The following is a 15,243-nucleotide window of genomic DNA, read 5'->3' as shown; positions in this document are numbered from 1 at the left end:
GTTAAAAGCGTTCTTTTTCGGTAATGTGTCCCCGAAGACGGCGACTGCCTGAACTTATGGCAACCGGCGGTATCTATGGCAAATTATTTTGCATCTAGTCAAATGACACAATTTGAAATATCTCTCTATCCTATTATAAGTATAGTCCGCGACAGGTCGAGATGGCAATCGGGGTATGAGGCGCTGGGACGCCCCGCACACCCGCACGTCACCCACGCTCGCCAGCATCGGGTTAGCGCGGGGGATGTGCGGGGCGTTCCCTCCCCGATTGGCATCTCGAACTTACGCGTACTATAGGTACATATTGGACGGGTTACAAATACAATATATGAACCTCTTAACATAAATGTGAGCCATCTCAAGTAGTCCCGTCTTATGTAACCAAACCTTAGTTAAATAGCTAAGCGTAAGTTTGTTGATATGATTCACAGTAAAACATAACCAAAAAGAAGTTAAAAGAAAAGATAACTATAAGACAAATAAAAAAATCAAACGAAGCTAGAAGATAAAGCCAGTTGATGAAAATGTAGATGAGAAAAAAATACATTACTTTGACGGCTTTATAGGTATTAATAAACAAAAATGACTTCATGACATCGTTATTTATTCAATAAAGAAAAAAGCATGTCTTACCTAGTTATATAAGGGGCGACTGCAAGGGTTGCGAAAGGAAAGAGCATTTCCTTAACCTAATTTTATTACTAAAAATTTACATATTATATTAACTATTATATAAAATTATCCTAATTGCTCCGCCTATTTGTGGCGGAGGCTTCTATAGCTAAATGTGATGTGTCGGTCCGCAGTCCTATCGCACGGTGCTAGCGATTTCTGCCGCGTCAGCAGGTGTTGGTTTTCGCGGCGACCGTGGGAACGCATTAAGCAGGCACGTCTAGCGTTGCGGCCTGACTCTGCCTGCGTAACAACCTCATATTTTTTATAATACCTAACCAATAGGATAATATTAATCAAATTCTACAACCGATAGATAGTCGTAATTTTTAGGATTTCACTGAAAGATATTTGTTACGTAATCTACATTGTTTTATTTCAAACTAGATGATGCCCACGACTTCTTGAATTTTTGATTTTCCGGGATAAAAAGTAGCCTTTCCTGGGATGCAAGCTATCTCTGTACCAAATTTTGTTAAAATCGGTTGAACGGATGGCTGTGAAAAGCTAGCAGACAGTCAGATAGACAGACAGAGAGATGCATATATAATATTAATAGTCAAATAATATTAGTAATAGTATGGTTGTAATAAAAGAGATGTTTCAATTTAATTCCCGTCTCTACATGGGCGACCCTAGACGGTCGGTCGAAGATTGTGGTTTCAGTATTGTAGAGATACTTAGAAAACAAGACGATTCTACAGAACTAGTTTTCTAATTGAAATTGAAGACAATAGATAAGGAAATAAAAGTAAAGTATTGTTGTAGTCTTTGAACCGTCGCAGCTTTAGTTTAAGTTTACTTAATTAATTATCAGCATTTACATTAATTATGTTAAAGTATCTTACTTCGACAAATAAAAAAGTGTATAGTCCGTACAAAATGCCTTATCACGCGCCGTTTTAACTCTATAGGTCAACTGTCATGTCAAAAATACGGCTCATCTTTAAAAATTTTCAATAAAATTTTGTCAAAACCAAAACTATTAATTACCATAAAATAATGATAGGTAAGTAAATAATCTTATACGATTCCAAAAGGAAGTTTAAAACGGAACGACAAAAGCAGCTTTTTTTAAAACTTTTTGACTATTAATATTGATGAAATTTATGTTTTAGAATCCTCAATGCAATAAATTATGCCTCTTTATAGACGGCAATAATCATCAAAATCAGTGTTACGGATTTTTTTGCGTAAATATATTGCGTCGTAAAAGTATGCCAGTAATAAAGTCCTATTTGTCGCCTATTCGTGTGGCTTGTTTATTGGCGGAGATGGCACGGGCTCGGCCTTGCAGTGGAACTGTCAATGTTATTGCCTAAGTTAATGTATCGGTGGACTCGTTCGCCTACGCTACGCGAATACATGCGCCACGAGAGACACCTCGAGGGGAGCGTTAGGCTACCTACATTTCCTGTTATATTGCAATGGTCAGGACTTTAAGTGTTTTTCAAGTTAAAAAGGTAACATTAGAGTTTTCTTATTTTCCAAAATTGTAATGTAATGAAGATGTCAAATCGTGACGTGAAATGGACATCTGCAAGTACGCTGGAAGAGGTGTGCCATACAAAATGACAGTTATTTTTTGCGCCGATTCGAAGCGCGCCACAAAGCGTGCCGGGAATTAAAATTGACAGCGTCAAATGATCTTTGTGTTGAGATTATGTTGACAGATATCTCATCAGTAACATTTAGTTCACACATGACGTTCACTGCTGCTATCAGCGTTTAAATGTCAAAAATCAAGTTGCTTCAAAACAGCTCGCCAATTGCAAGCCCAGCGTACTTGTATTAATATAGGTCAGTGATAATAAATGATACTAAATGTCAGATTTACGCTGTCGTACATTTATTGTTGTTAAAGTTTACTTTCAAAGTTGCTTAAGTCACAGTGGGTTTCTGATATATTATACAAAACTTACTTTTTAAAGCGAGCCCTTTTTTCTTCAGTGAGCGTAAAGTTTATGCCAGGAATAGTTGAAAGGTTGGAATTGAAACTCTTCAGATTTTATTCCGCCCTTTAAAGTGATGCGTTTGTGAGGCTTTATTTCCTGTAAGAAAACCGCATAGCATTTTGGCGAAGAAAAGTGTAAAATAAGGCTAAAGCCTTAATTTAGCACAATCTAGCAATGAATCCAAATTTTGTGGTTGGTTTGATATTAAGAAATCTTCTCTAGGTACACTAATACTTACAATGAATCAAAAGCTAAATTTGCTATACCTAATCCGCTGAAACAAATCAAATCTGTATAGTGCAACATGCACCATGCGATATGCGCCGCCCACCCTCCCACTGGTAAACATGCACGAAAAGCCAGCCACCAAGCAAGCAATACGCACCACCACCACGCAGCACCACAGAAATCCCAAAACACACTCGACGCACGTTTCGCCCCGACACCGGCGCATCCTCAGGAGATGTACTTTACGATTCAGGTAGTATAGTACATTTAGTATCGTGGCAACCCCTGCCAGACGCCCTTAAAGTCTAAAGTTTACAATACGCAGATAAACTTTCAGCTTTTATAAAATAACGAAGTTCTGGCATGCGCTGGCACTTTGTCCAATAAAATTCCATAACCTGCCCTTGAATTGCGAAGAAATACTACAAATTCTAGTTTCCACCTTAACCACTTCGTCAATCCTTGATCAAGACTGCTGATAAAGTTTCTAAATCCATAATGCTAGCAAGGTTGGCTTATCTTATATTTACGTTAAGATCTCGCCCACGGCTTTAAAACCAGTTTTGCTATAAGTGTTTCTTTATTGGCACTTTATTGATAGTAATACATATTTTTATGATAATAAATAATTTAATGAGGACTAATTTCTTTGAATTACTTGCCATAGTTACAAATCTATAAAAATAATAATATTAAAAAGTTAAGTTAGACTGGCGACCATTTTCTTTGATTTCATCAAGTCGTTCATTCACATAATATGTAGGTACCTACTCATATTTGATCAAAGAAAGTATCTTTAATCTGAATAATTCTTAAATTATATTGTGCTAGTTGATGCCCGCGAATTCGTACGCGTGGATTTAAGTTTTTAAAATTCCCATGGGAACTCTTTAGCAAATTTCATCAAAATCGGTCAAAATGTTGGGCCGTGAAAAGCTAGAAGACAGACATTAGTATGGATGGATAGTTCCATACTATCCATCCATACCATTCCTCAACTGCAAATATCTCTTTCATTTTCTTATTGGTAGGTACTAAGTATAAATTAAAGTCTTATGTGTTAATATTTGCAAGTGTAGAGTTTACACTGTAATAATGAGACGGTTAACAAGCAAATATTTATTACACTCGTAAAATACCAAAGTACCTACTCATAATATTAAACCTACGTTAAACAATGTCTTTATAATTAAAGGTCGTCACAGTTTTTATTGATCCCTCAATAAACTGACGACGGCTGGGATATTTTCTCACATTGGCTATGCGTGACAGATAATTTACCACTAAATTATATAGAACTCGTTGTAATGCTTGTCATACAGAGTTTTCCAATACCATCATTTATTCCCTAAGTACATTTTACGCATAACAGATTTGCATAATATCTTCACATTTATGTTTACTAGTGAACCTTATATCTATGTGTATTCGGAGTGTTATAATTAATAAACTACTATTTTCTGTGTGTTGAAAATATTTTTGAAATAAAAGCAAAAATAATATGCATGAGATTTTTGTGTTTTAACTAAAGTTATATTATACTGATAGTTCTAAAGAGAGATTCTGAGGATAATAATATTAGGTAGGTATATACTATATAATACTAATATTGCTTTTCTATAGTATTAGATAAATTTTGAAGAATATAAGTACATAATATGGATCCTAATTAAAAATATTTGGTTTTCATTGGATAATTCCTGATCCACCCGGCTTTGCTCGGGTGAAATTTAGTAGACCAAATATACCTAATACAGTGTATGTTACTTTTGGCTAAAATTGCTCTCTAAATGGTGAGAGAATTATAAAAATCAGTTTAGTAGTTTCACAGTAATTTATCGATTACAAACAACCAAACCAGTCATACCTCTCATTATACCTATAGATACCTATAAAGGGGATGTTACATAATCTTAGAAACTACCAAATTACGATTTTAACAGACCAAAATCATTTCAATAGAGATCTTATTAAATCGTAATATAAAAAGTGAAGAAAAAGAAAGTAACTATGTACCTAGTATTAAATACATGCACAATGTAGAATAACGACTCACGGGTGCATGTGTAGTATAATTAAAATACCGTACAAGTCTTTAAAGTATCAGCGTAAAGAAAATGAAGACAAATCCGCAATCATGTTTGTTTTGTTAAGTGTTTACGCAGGCTGTAGTAAAGCTTATAGATTAACACAACAGAAACAGGCTGTGGCTTGCAGTCACACGATAAAGCCTCCAGTTACGTTTCGTACGGCAACGTGCGCGCGCGCCGCCTCTTTATGGATCAACTCTATGAAACTGCAAATCAATTATATTTATCGATCTTAGCATCGAAAGAATAAGTTGTTATAACTTTTTTAAATTATGACTTTTTTCCTCAAAGTGCAAAATAAAACGTACAATTCAACAGAACAAAAATGATAACAGATTTCACTCGGATTTTTATTGTAGGAACTTGTGTTTTAATATGTTTCACTGCCGCTGAGTTTTCTATGAAAGGAAATGTGAAAAAGAGGAACACGGTTATCAGAGCCGAAAACAATTTGCTATCAACGTGTTATAATAGTACTGTATTTAAAAATGTTAACTCTCTGAAGCGTGTCGTGCTTGCATCCAAATTTATTTTTACCGCGAAAATATCAAGCTTGCAAAGTAGAAAGCGAGGTGTGGAAAAGTCCAAGAGAAGTATATTTAAAGTGTATGTCAGGAGAGTTCTAAAGGGTGATGCTAGTGCTTTGAGTGATTTGTTAAATGTTGAAACAAGGACGAACAATTCGTCTAGCCGCGCTTCGTTATTGGCTGAAGGTGGGCAGTGGAAGAATGTCTGTTCCACAGTCAAGGGACGGCCGGCAATATTGTTCGGTGAAAGGCTATCGTCACCTTTGAAATTGCTGATTGATCCAGTTCTTTTAAGTGTCGAACGCGTGCGGAGGGTGAAAACTTTGATAAAAGGTAAAGTTAGCTAAAACTGGTTTAATATCCTTCAGGCTCATGCATGGAGTTTTCATAACAGTTGATATAATCATTTACTCTCGACTGGTTCAAATTCTTCACAGTTAAAGTGAATTCGCAGATTTGCGCGCACATTTTTTGTCTTCGTCTAAATATAAAAGGAAATGGTGACTGACTGATCTATCAATGCACAGCTCAAACTATTGAACGGATTGGGCTGAAATTTGGCATGCAGATAGCTATTATGACGTAGACGTCCGCTAAGAAAGGATTTTTGAAAATTCAACCCCTAAGAGGGTGAAATAGGGGTTTAAAATTTGTGTAGTCCACACAGACAACGTCGCAGCCATAAGCTAGTATTAAATAACCGGTCACTCTTGCCCGTATCTATGAAAAAACTAGCTTTTCCCACGACTGTTCTTAGCAATGAAATTGGACTAAACCTAAGTAAGTTGTGACGGAAACACCAGTACCTACCTATTACTAAAATCATTAGTTCCTGGGATATATAAAGAATCTTATCAATTTCAAGCTATTTCTGTACTTGAGATAAGATAGGTTTAGCAGGTGAAATAATAACCAGCCGATAGGCAGGCAGACAGACATCAACACATTCGCATTTAATTATTATTATTCATCAGTAATTTTTTTTTTTAATTTTGGGTTTGGGTCAAATATATTATTATTATTATTCATCAGTAATTTTTTTTTTTAATTTTGGGTTTGGGTCAAATATAGTAATGTTTCAAAGTGAAACGTTCACCCATTCACCCTTGTTTGCATGACGTTCCAAATACGGAACTTATTTGTCTATGTACAGAACAGATAAAAAAAGCTTTGATTGAAATGAAAACATTTACTCGTTGTGTTTGTTTTCACTTTTAGCCCTTAATTGCCTAAGTGTAGGTACACAGTTATATGGTCTGTTCATTACTTGGCCATGTGTATACGAGACTTATACGAGTAAAATAGGTATTGCTTGGTTTCAAACTTTGTACTTTTGATCTCAGTTTCTTTCCAATTTTCTCGCTATTGAATAAAACATGACCTAAATTACAGCTTTTGATACGTGTAACATAAGGCAAGACTAATATTGGGATTCTTAGAAAGTCATCTTAATTCATAAGTTACTTATAATAGCAACATAGAATGATATTTATCAGCTTAAGGTAGCCTGAGACGTATGGGTGGCCCTTTTCTCTTTTAAGCTTCATGATTTCTTTTAGACAGCTTATTTGCTCTTGGCTTCATCCTGTGACGATGTCAAGGACAACAAATACCATAATACGAACAGGTAAATATATTAACTTCGCCATTTGTTGTACGAATTAAAACTCAAAAGCATATAGATACGAGCCTTAATTAATTGAGGCATAGTTCTTTGATTTCACGGTGCTATTCTAGAGGCGCGCGTTTTATCTAAAAGATGATTATCGGGTGTGAATTGTTGGGCCCAAACGTGGACCGCAGTTGTAAAGCCATTAAATATTAAAGGCGATTCTTTTATGGATAAGGCAATCATTGGCTAGTTTTGTCAGAATTTTTATTAATAAATAATCTAGTGTGTTTTTGGTTTTTTATTGTAGGTCATCATCACCATAATCATGATCAACCGATTGTCGGCTCGGCTCACACCTGATTTTTTTCGGATTGTTGGTACTTACCTAAAAACAAAATAACAAAGACTATGTTATTTTTTACATAGGTATTACGGGTTCTTTTTAGCTTCAGAGAATTCAGCAGTATTCCTTTGTATTAGGCACAGGGTAGGCTAGGCTCTAAAATATATTCCATCATTTTTTTCATATCTTCAACCTCTCTAAATTAGAGATAGCTCTTTTACCTTTAATAACGGTAATAGACCTTTGCACATTAGTGATCATGGTTCAATCGTGTATTTTATTGTATGTCATATCCACGATGTTAACATTTTCATGTATCATTGTAACGACTATAATTATGAATACAAAATTCCCCTCCTTGGTCAAAAACTGTTCGTAGAAGCGACTCGTGGGCGGAGTTGTATCGTGAGAAAACAAATATAAAATTGAACAACATTTGTAAATTACCAAAGCCGACAGAGATAGCTTCTTATAGACTACCTGTGTGTAAACATTGTTATTTAGGTATGTTTAGGCTTATAATGTAGTCTATATATATAAAAAGTCTTGTCCTGACTGACAAACTGATCTATCAACGCACAGCCTATACCACTGGGGCTATGAACATGAAATTTTGGCAGTAGGTTCCTTTTATAACGTAGACATCCACTGAGAAAGGATTCATGGAACTTCAACCCCTAATGGAATTAAATAGACAATGGAAGTTTGTATAAAAGTCCGTCATTTTTAAACTTGCATAGACGAAAATTGGTATTTAGGCATTCGGTAAGAAATAAAAAATAAAATATTATTTCACGACTTTCGAAAATTCTACTCCCAAGGGGGTTAAATAGGGGATTAAAGTTTCTATGAAAGTCCGTAGTTTTCAAGTTTTTTCCATGAGAGTTGGTATTTGGGTTGCGGGTTACAAATGAAGAAAACTGAAACATGTTCAGGATTTTTGGATATTCCACCCCCACGCTGATTTTCTAAATTCCATCCGAGCGTAGCCCAGGTGGATCAGCTAGGTTTTTATACAAGTAATCTCACAAGAGCAACCCTATCTTTAATCTCCCAGCCAGTATTAAATAAGACAAGATAGCGTGTCGATTATTTGATAAAGAAACAATTCGGAAGATTTATAATAATGAAGACAAGGGCGGCATTAGATAAAAACAAACGCTTTTCAACCGAAACAAGGGTTTGATCCTTCGCAATGCGTCGCAGCGCTGCGGGTTCGTAGAGTTTATCGGGACCACCGGCGACGTCCCAGGACTCCGCGCGACAAATTTATTGACACTCTTTCAATTAAAGCCATTGTTGCCCGTAACAGTCGCACCGGTCACAACAGAATAAAAACCCGATAACTCGCAGCATGAATCTATAATGCGTCTGTAGATATCGCTCTCCGCGCTCCGTACGCCGTAAAAGGAGATTTATTAAAACTATTTGGAAACTGATTCGATCGAAAGCGAACGATTTGACATTTAGATAAGAAACAAAATTTATTTTTCCCTCGGTTGCGTAGCTTCGGCCGAGTGACAATGGAATAAAAAGGTTATAAAATGCGCCGGTTGCGGCAGGTCGCCCACTTCCCGCGGGTCTCGTCGGTACGGAGCGGTACTCGAGGCGGGACAACTCGCGGAGGCTGCTGGTAGCAGATACAATGCGACGACTGCTTTGTTACGAGTAGGAATGAGCGATATTTAAGAGCCTCAATAGCTCAACCGGTAAAGGAGTGGACTGAAAACCGAAAGGTCGACGGTTCAAACCCCGCCCGTTGCACTATTGTCGTACCTACTCCTAGCACAAGCCTGACGCTTAGTTGGAGAGGAAATGGTTAATATTAGTCATTTAACATGGCTAATATTTTTATTAAAAAAAAACAAAAAACAAAAACATATTAATCATTGTCGATATTGATATCGATACTTAATATCGGTATTTCGATATTATAATTATTTTGTAATATCGATATTATTACTTTTCAGGCATGCTATGCTAGTGTTTTGATAGAAAACTATGATCAACTGTAAGTTATGTGCTATTAAATAGACATCATAGTTTTATGAGAATTTATTAAAAATTACTCAGTATAAATTAAGAAAAAATATTAATACTAACTGCTTAATTTTATTATAATGAATATTTTATGAACTCTGTGATTTGTAAAAATAGTTTTCTTTTATGTAGAACATTAAATATATTTCCTTACATTTAGATATTAAACCAATATCGATAAATATAGCTCATCCCTAGTTACGTGCCGCCGGTACTTGCAAGCACGTGTAAATTTCTGTGTGAGAACACGGTAGATAAGCCGCCGTGCGTGGGATGCAGAAAATGCACGGGACCGCACAGCCTTAGGCGCCGAGTGTCGCCTTCACAACGATTTTCGGTAATCGAGACATAGCGGTAAATATTCGAGACATTCCATAAAATCATTAAAACAGCTGTTGTGCATATAAATGTACCTCCCATAAATCTCGAAATTTTATTAAATTACATAGAAATCTTTAGCTTTTTTTTGCATTAAGTGCTGCAACCTTTTTCTTTATACCTACCCTATAATTTATACTAACAGTTTTTATCGAAACTATTATACCAATCAGGTAGGTGTAGATTTATATTGGTATATCGTTCGCTACATATAAATATCGTAATAAATATTTAAGTAATAATATTAAATTAACATAGAGCATAATGTTATCATAAAATTTATCATACAAATCACCACAATATGACATGATAAATTGATTATAATTTAATAGCCAATTTTGTAAATTGATTTTCAGAAACAACACTAAATAAGTAGGCTAGTTTGCCGGATATGGAAAATGCTGACGCCTACTATACACAAATGATAATTTAAGCGATTTATTTCAATTTTATATTGTACGGGTTAACCAAAGGTTAACCAATTACATTATCTTTAAACATAATTTTTTATTTGCTGAGAAAAATCTTACATCAAGTAGGTACCTACCTATGCCCAAGAAATAATTACCTACCACCATAAAGATTTAATATAATATATTATTGAACAACGTATCCTCTAATTAATAAGTTTTAATAAAATAAAAATTTAAAATAAAGCAGTACTTGTGGATTACTTCGATCCGAAGCTGAAAAAATGTAGTCCAGAATGCCGTAAAATCTACTAGAAAATACAAAATAACAAGAAAGCTTCTCTGTCAATGCACTCCGATTTATTAAGAGTTATTCAAATCTATAACTTTGACATAAACTAGTGCAACAAGAACATGAACAAGAACTGGATATTGCGAATAGCTCTACAATCTACATTAGACAAAAGCTTTCAGGCAGTAAATGTATGTATTCCGTAATATATTATCAAACTACTATAGAGACACTTTCGTATTTTTGTTTTCTACAGTTGCTGATAGAAAGCTTAACAGTTTCAGTCTTCTATACCTACGTTCGTATGTGTATTTAAAAAAAAGTTTACAGAAAATTACTTACTATACTATTTACTTGTATATTTATATTATATTTATATATATACCTGTCTCTAGATTATGTAAAACTCTTAACCACCACAGCTCTGTCATTGACATTAATTCTGACTCTTTATATAAGTTTCGGGAAAAGATCTTTGCATATTGGAAGTCTTGAGTAGGAAGTATTATCTTTAATCTTATTGATGTTTGTTTTTTATTTTGTCACATATGTTTGTAAATGTTGTATTAACTTATAATTGGCGACTGCACTTAGTAAGTAATATTTTCAGAATTAAGTTTTTTTTTTTTTTAAATGTATTAGTGTAAGTAGCCGTTAGTTAATTTAATTTAATAAATAAATAAATAAATAAATATATTAATTGCTTTACTTTTTCCTTTAAATTTTACTTTTTTTTTTTTCAATTTACATTTTTTTATAACACCATTTTACAACACCAAAAATTGATTAATTTCAAATAACTTAAGTTTACTGTAGCTGTAGGAGTTTGGAGTCTTCTTTTAGGAGTAGGCGAACTACTCCTGTGTCAGAAGACACCGCTCTTCCTTAACAATATTATCATTAGCGATATCAACCAAACGTGTGTGAGTTAGTAAGTGTATGGATAGATAAATTACTAAGTTCAATGGATAGGGATTGTGGTGGACTCTAGGAGAATTAGTTGTTTTTCTCAATAGCTATCGGTACCAACAAAATAGCCAAACAAATTATAGTCAAAAGCCAAAGTAAGTTGTTAAAAAATATTAGGTATGAAAATGAAAACCTTATTTAAAACAATTCTAAAGAATTTTGCTTTCAATATTCTATTTACAAGTTAAGAACCTGTCCCTTAACAATTTGTCGTGAACAATATATACTTTTGAAATCACTCAAAAGCCTATTCCAGAAGAATTCCTCATAAACAAGCCGGCATCCTTACACATAGTCAATGTAATTCACAGTTCCAAGTACTAAATTCTGTCTGTGTCAAAATAAACTCTTATTGTTTGGACAATTTACATATCCTCCATTGTATTCGGGTGCGTTTCAATAAAATTTAACCGCAGTCATCCCCACGTGTCCTGTGAGCACCCAAGATGTTATTTTATGACGGTCCTCAAGACCAAGTTAAGGTTATAGCCATAATTCAGTTTTATGAAACCCCGCTTCCAACAAAGTGTATATCTTCAAGTTCCCACATATTTTATAGTAAATAAGTACCTACTTTCGAAATTACTAACATAGAAGGAAATATTGAAGTTAGCTAAAAGTTAGCTAATTTTTTTCTTATCAAACGAGCCATTGGTTGATTCAAATCTCATTGCTGCCGCCCACTGGGCCACTAGTGGTGCCCAGTGGCCACAGCAAATCCACTTTTAGCCGCCTCAAGTTGCAAACGATATTTTTCATACATATTATAGTACCTATATTATAAACGCGAAAGTGTTTGTTTGTTGGTTTACTGGATTGGTGGTTTGTCCTTCAATCACGTCACAGCAGCGCAAGGGATCAACGAGATTTTTTGTATGGGTATATAGATAAAGACCTGGAGAGTGACATAGGTTACTTTTCATTCCGGTAAATCAAAGAGTTTCCACGGGATTTTTAATATCCTAACTCCATGCAGACGAAGTCGTGGGCATCAGTTATTTTGTTTAGCAGCGGCGCGGTAGTAATCAGCGCTGGCTACTTGTAGCCGAGTTTTGTTGTTCGTCTACCATCTACATACGACTACAGTTGCCGGCTTCTCCCCACCATCCGCTCATCCATTCTTGTCAATCCGAAAATGGGCGATGGATTCTAGCCACTTAGTAGCTGCAACTGGATGCCGCATCTAGTCACCTCTGACTGCGACTGGTGGCTACTGACTAGTTGTTGTGTTCAGTGGCCGCCAGTAGGCCCAGTAGGCGGTAACACTTACCTAATGCATATTATCTACAACCAACTTTTTTCTAAAGACGAAATCGATTGTGAGTTACTTACTTATACGAGTACGTTTTATAGTGACCACTTGGTTGATAGTTTATACGTTTAACATTGTCGGGACCACGTTGTAACGCACTTACGGGTTACACAGTAAGATAACGGTAACTCTGTGTAAACTCTACCGCAAATCTACGTTCAAATATAAGTGGCATTTAGAACAAAGCGTGCTAAAGCATAACAAAATACAATGCATCGAGTTATATCGACCCACTTAGTTATAATACTAATTCTCACTCTATGCATTGATGCATAGAGTTACAATTAGTATTATATTATAGTGGTTGACCACTCTATCAAGAAGACTCAAGAGTGACTTAATATTATAGTGAATATTGACTCAAATTCAAAAGTCAAGTTACCAAAGTTTTTAGAGTTCCTCAAAAGAAAAACGGAATCCTTACAGGATCACTTTGTTGTCTGTCTGTCAGTATGTCGGTTTATCAAGAAACTTACAGGGTACTTCCCGTTGACCTAGAATCATGAAATTTCGCAGGTAGGTAGGTCTCATAGCAGACATTACGGGAAAAATCCGAAAACCGTGAATTTGTGGTTATATCACAAAACAAAAATTGTGGTCATGAACTAAAAATTTGATATCATATGAAAGGGCTTCACCTGTGCATTTTAAAACAGATTTTTATTTATTTTTATGCATCATAGTTTTTGAATTATCGTGTAAAATGTCAAAAAAATACGACTGTAGTACGGAACCCTCGTTGCGCGAGCCTGACTCGCACTTGGCCGGTTTTTTTACATTCTTAATTATGATAATCATTTCTCACATTTTTCAATTTTTGCACCTCCTACGGATTTTGTGGCTGCGTGCAGTTTTTTCTCCATAGATATTGCTTTTTAACCGACTTCAAAAAAAGGAGGAGGTTCTCAATTCGTCGGAATCTTTTTTTCGGTAAAACTTCGAGACTGCCTCAAGGTGTAGTAAAGTTTTGAGAAGCAATTACCCATGTGTATGAATAATCATTGTAATGATCCACCTTAAGATTTTAAGGCTTGTAATTCTTTTGTCTATTGTTCCTATGATTGTTCCCGAGAAATTAACCAAAATTACGACTGTTTCAAAATGATTATTTAGTCCGGAAAAATCTTAATGTGGACAGGCAAAGATTACTAAAATGGGTGGTCATTTAATTTGATACTCGGTACTTATGACGTTTTGTCAACTTGAACATAGTTTAAATAGAGTAGACAGTAATTTAAGTGTGACTGACTGATGGATAGATTAGATTACTAAACATTAATATTGCATTCTAGCGTCAAGGTACTTTAAAGAACATAATAGCAATAAAAGCAGACGTAACTTTGCAGAAGTCCATGGAACACAAAAAGCCAGAGTCCGCGACAGGTTGACATGACAATCGGGGTATGAGGCAGGCGGGGACGCCCGCACACCCGCACGTCATCGGCGCTCACCCGTACCGGCTTCGCGGGGGCTGTTTGTGTGTGCGGGGCGTTCCCTCCCCGATTGCCATGTCGACCTGTGGCGTACTTATAGATGGTCAAATATTTATGTTTGTAAATATTTCCTTGTCATATTGGTGTAAAATTAGTTTTATTTGTGTTCATACCGCCCTGTAACGCAATGGGAAATTCCTAACAAAGGTTTACGTCCAATAACTAAGTTTACGACGCTCACTGCGGTTACCGAGCACGTGTTAAAAGTGTTGTGTCATCCCTATCGAGAATGTGTGTCATATCTGCCCGTTATATCGTGCTTTAGTATTTTTCTTTTAAAGCTTTCTTGGTGTGTTATTGTTATTAAAGGTTCTACAGAGGAAACAGGTCATAACTTTATAGTTAGCTTTATAGTTAACTTCATATTATGCTACAATATTATGCTCTCTAGTACATACATAATTCGTAGCTTTTATTCTCCTTTATCGTCATCGATGTCCACTGCAATATTATTCCGCCTCATTTTGCCACTTGTATACAGCAGTTCCCTCATTCTGCTGCTCCCTTGATTTCTGTAACACTGCGATTTCCCGTGTAATGTTGCGATTAGATAGCACCTTGGGATCGTAACGTCTATCAGATCTTCGAACTACAAGTAGGTATGTACCTAGTGGCGTGCAGGTCATAGAGGCATAAATGCACTGCTTACCCCAGTTGTAATAGCTCAATGCAAATTTTACATTATTACCTGCCAGTAAAGTATTGCAAAAAACAAATAAAAAAAAATAAAAAAAAGTAAACAGGTTCCTACCTAACTAATGCCTACCCTGGCTTCAAACCCTGTGCACGCCACTGTATGTACCACGCCTATTGCCACTTCAACATTTTCCTAAATCTATAAAATCAACCTGAAATTTATTTTATCAAGAATCTTTAAGACTGAATCAGGACTAAGTATGCCCATTTTATTTTTATAGAAAAA

General features: G+C 35.4%; 2 protein-coding genes and 1 pseudogene across 3 annotated transcripts in view; 2 read left to right on the top strand and 1 right to left on the bottom strand.

Moving 5' to 3' along the window:
- LOC117994912 (agrin-like) overlaps positions 1-15,243 on the top strand; it is a 253,633-nt gene that overhangs the window by 99,624 nt on the left and 138,766 nt on the right. The window lies entirely within an intron of this gene.
- The window catches only part of LOC117994923 (luciferin 4-monooxygenase-like), a 221,794-nt gene that overhangs the window by 92,850 nt on the left and 113,701 nt on the right, over positions 1-15,243 (bottom strand). The gene's annotated exons all lie outside the window — the stretch shown is intronic.
- LOC138403369 (uncharacterized) lies at positions 5,142-8,793 on the top strand (annotated as a pseudogene).

Source organism: Maniola hyperantus, chromosome 2 (assembly GCF_902806685.2).
Source record: "Maniola hyperantus chromosome 2, iAphHyp1.2, whole genome shotgun sequence".
Lineage (NCBI taxonomy): Eukaryota > Metazoa > Arthropoda > Insecta > Lepidoptera > Nymphalidae > Maniola > Maniola hyperantus.
Note: the sequence above shows the minus strand (reverse complement) of the source record. Positions and strands in the feature narration are given on the sequence as shown.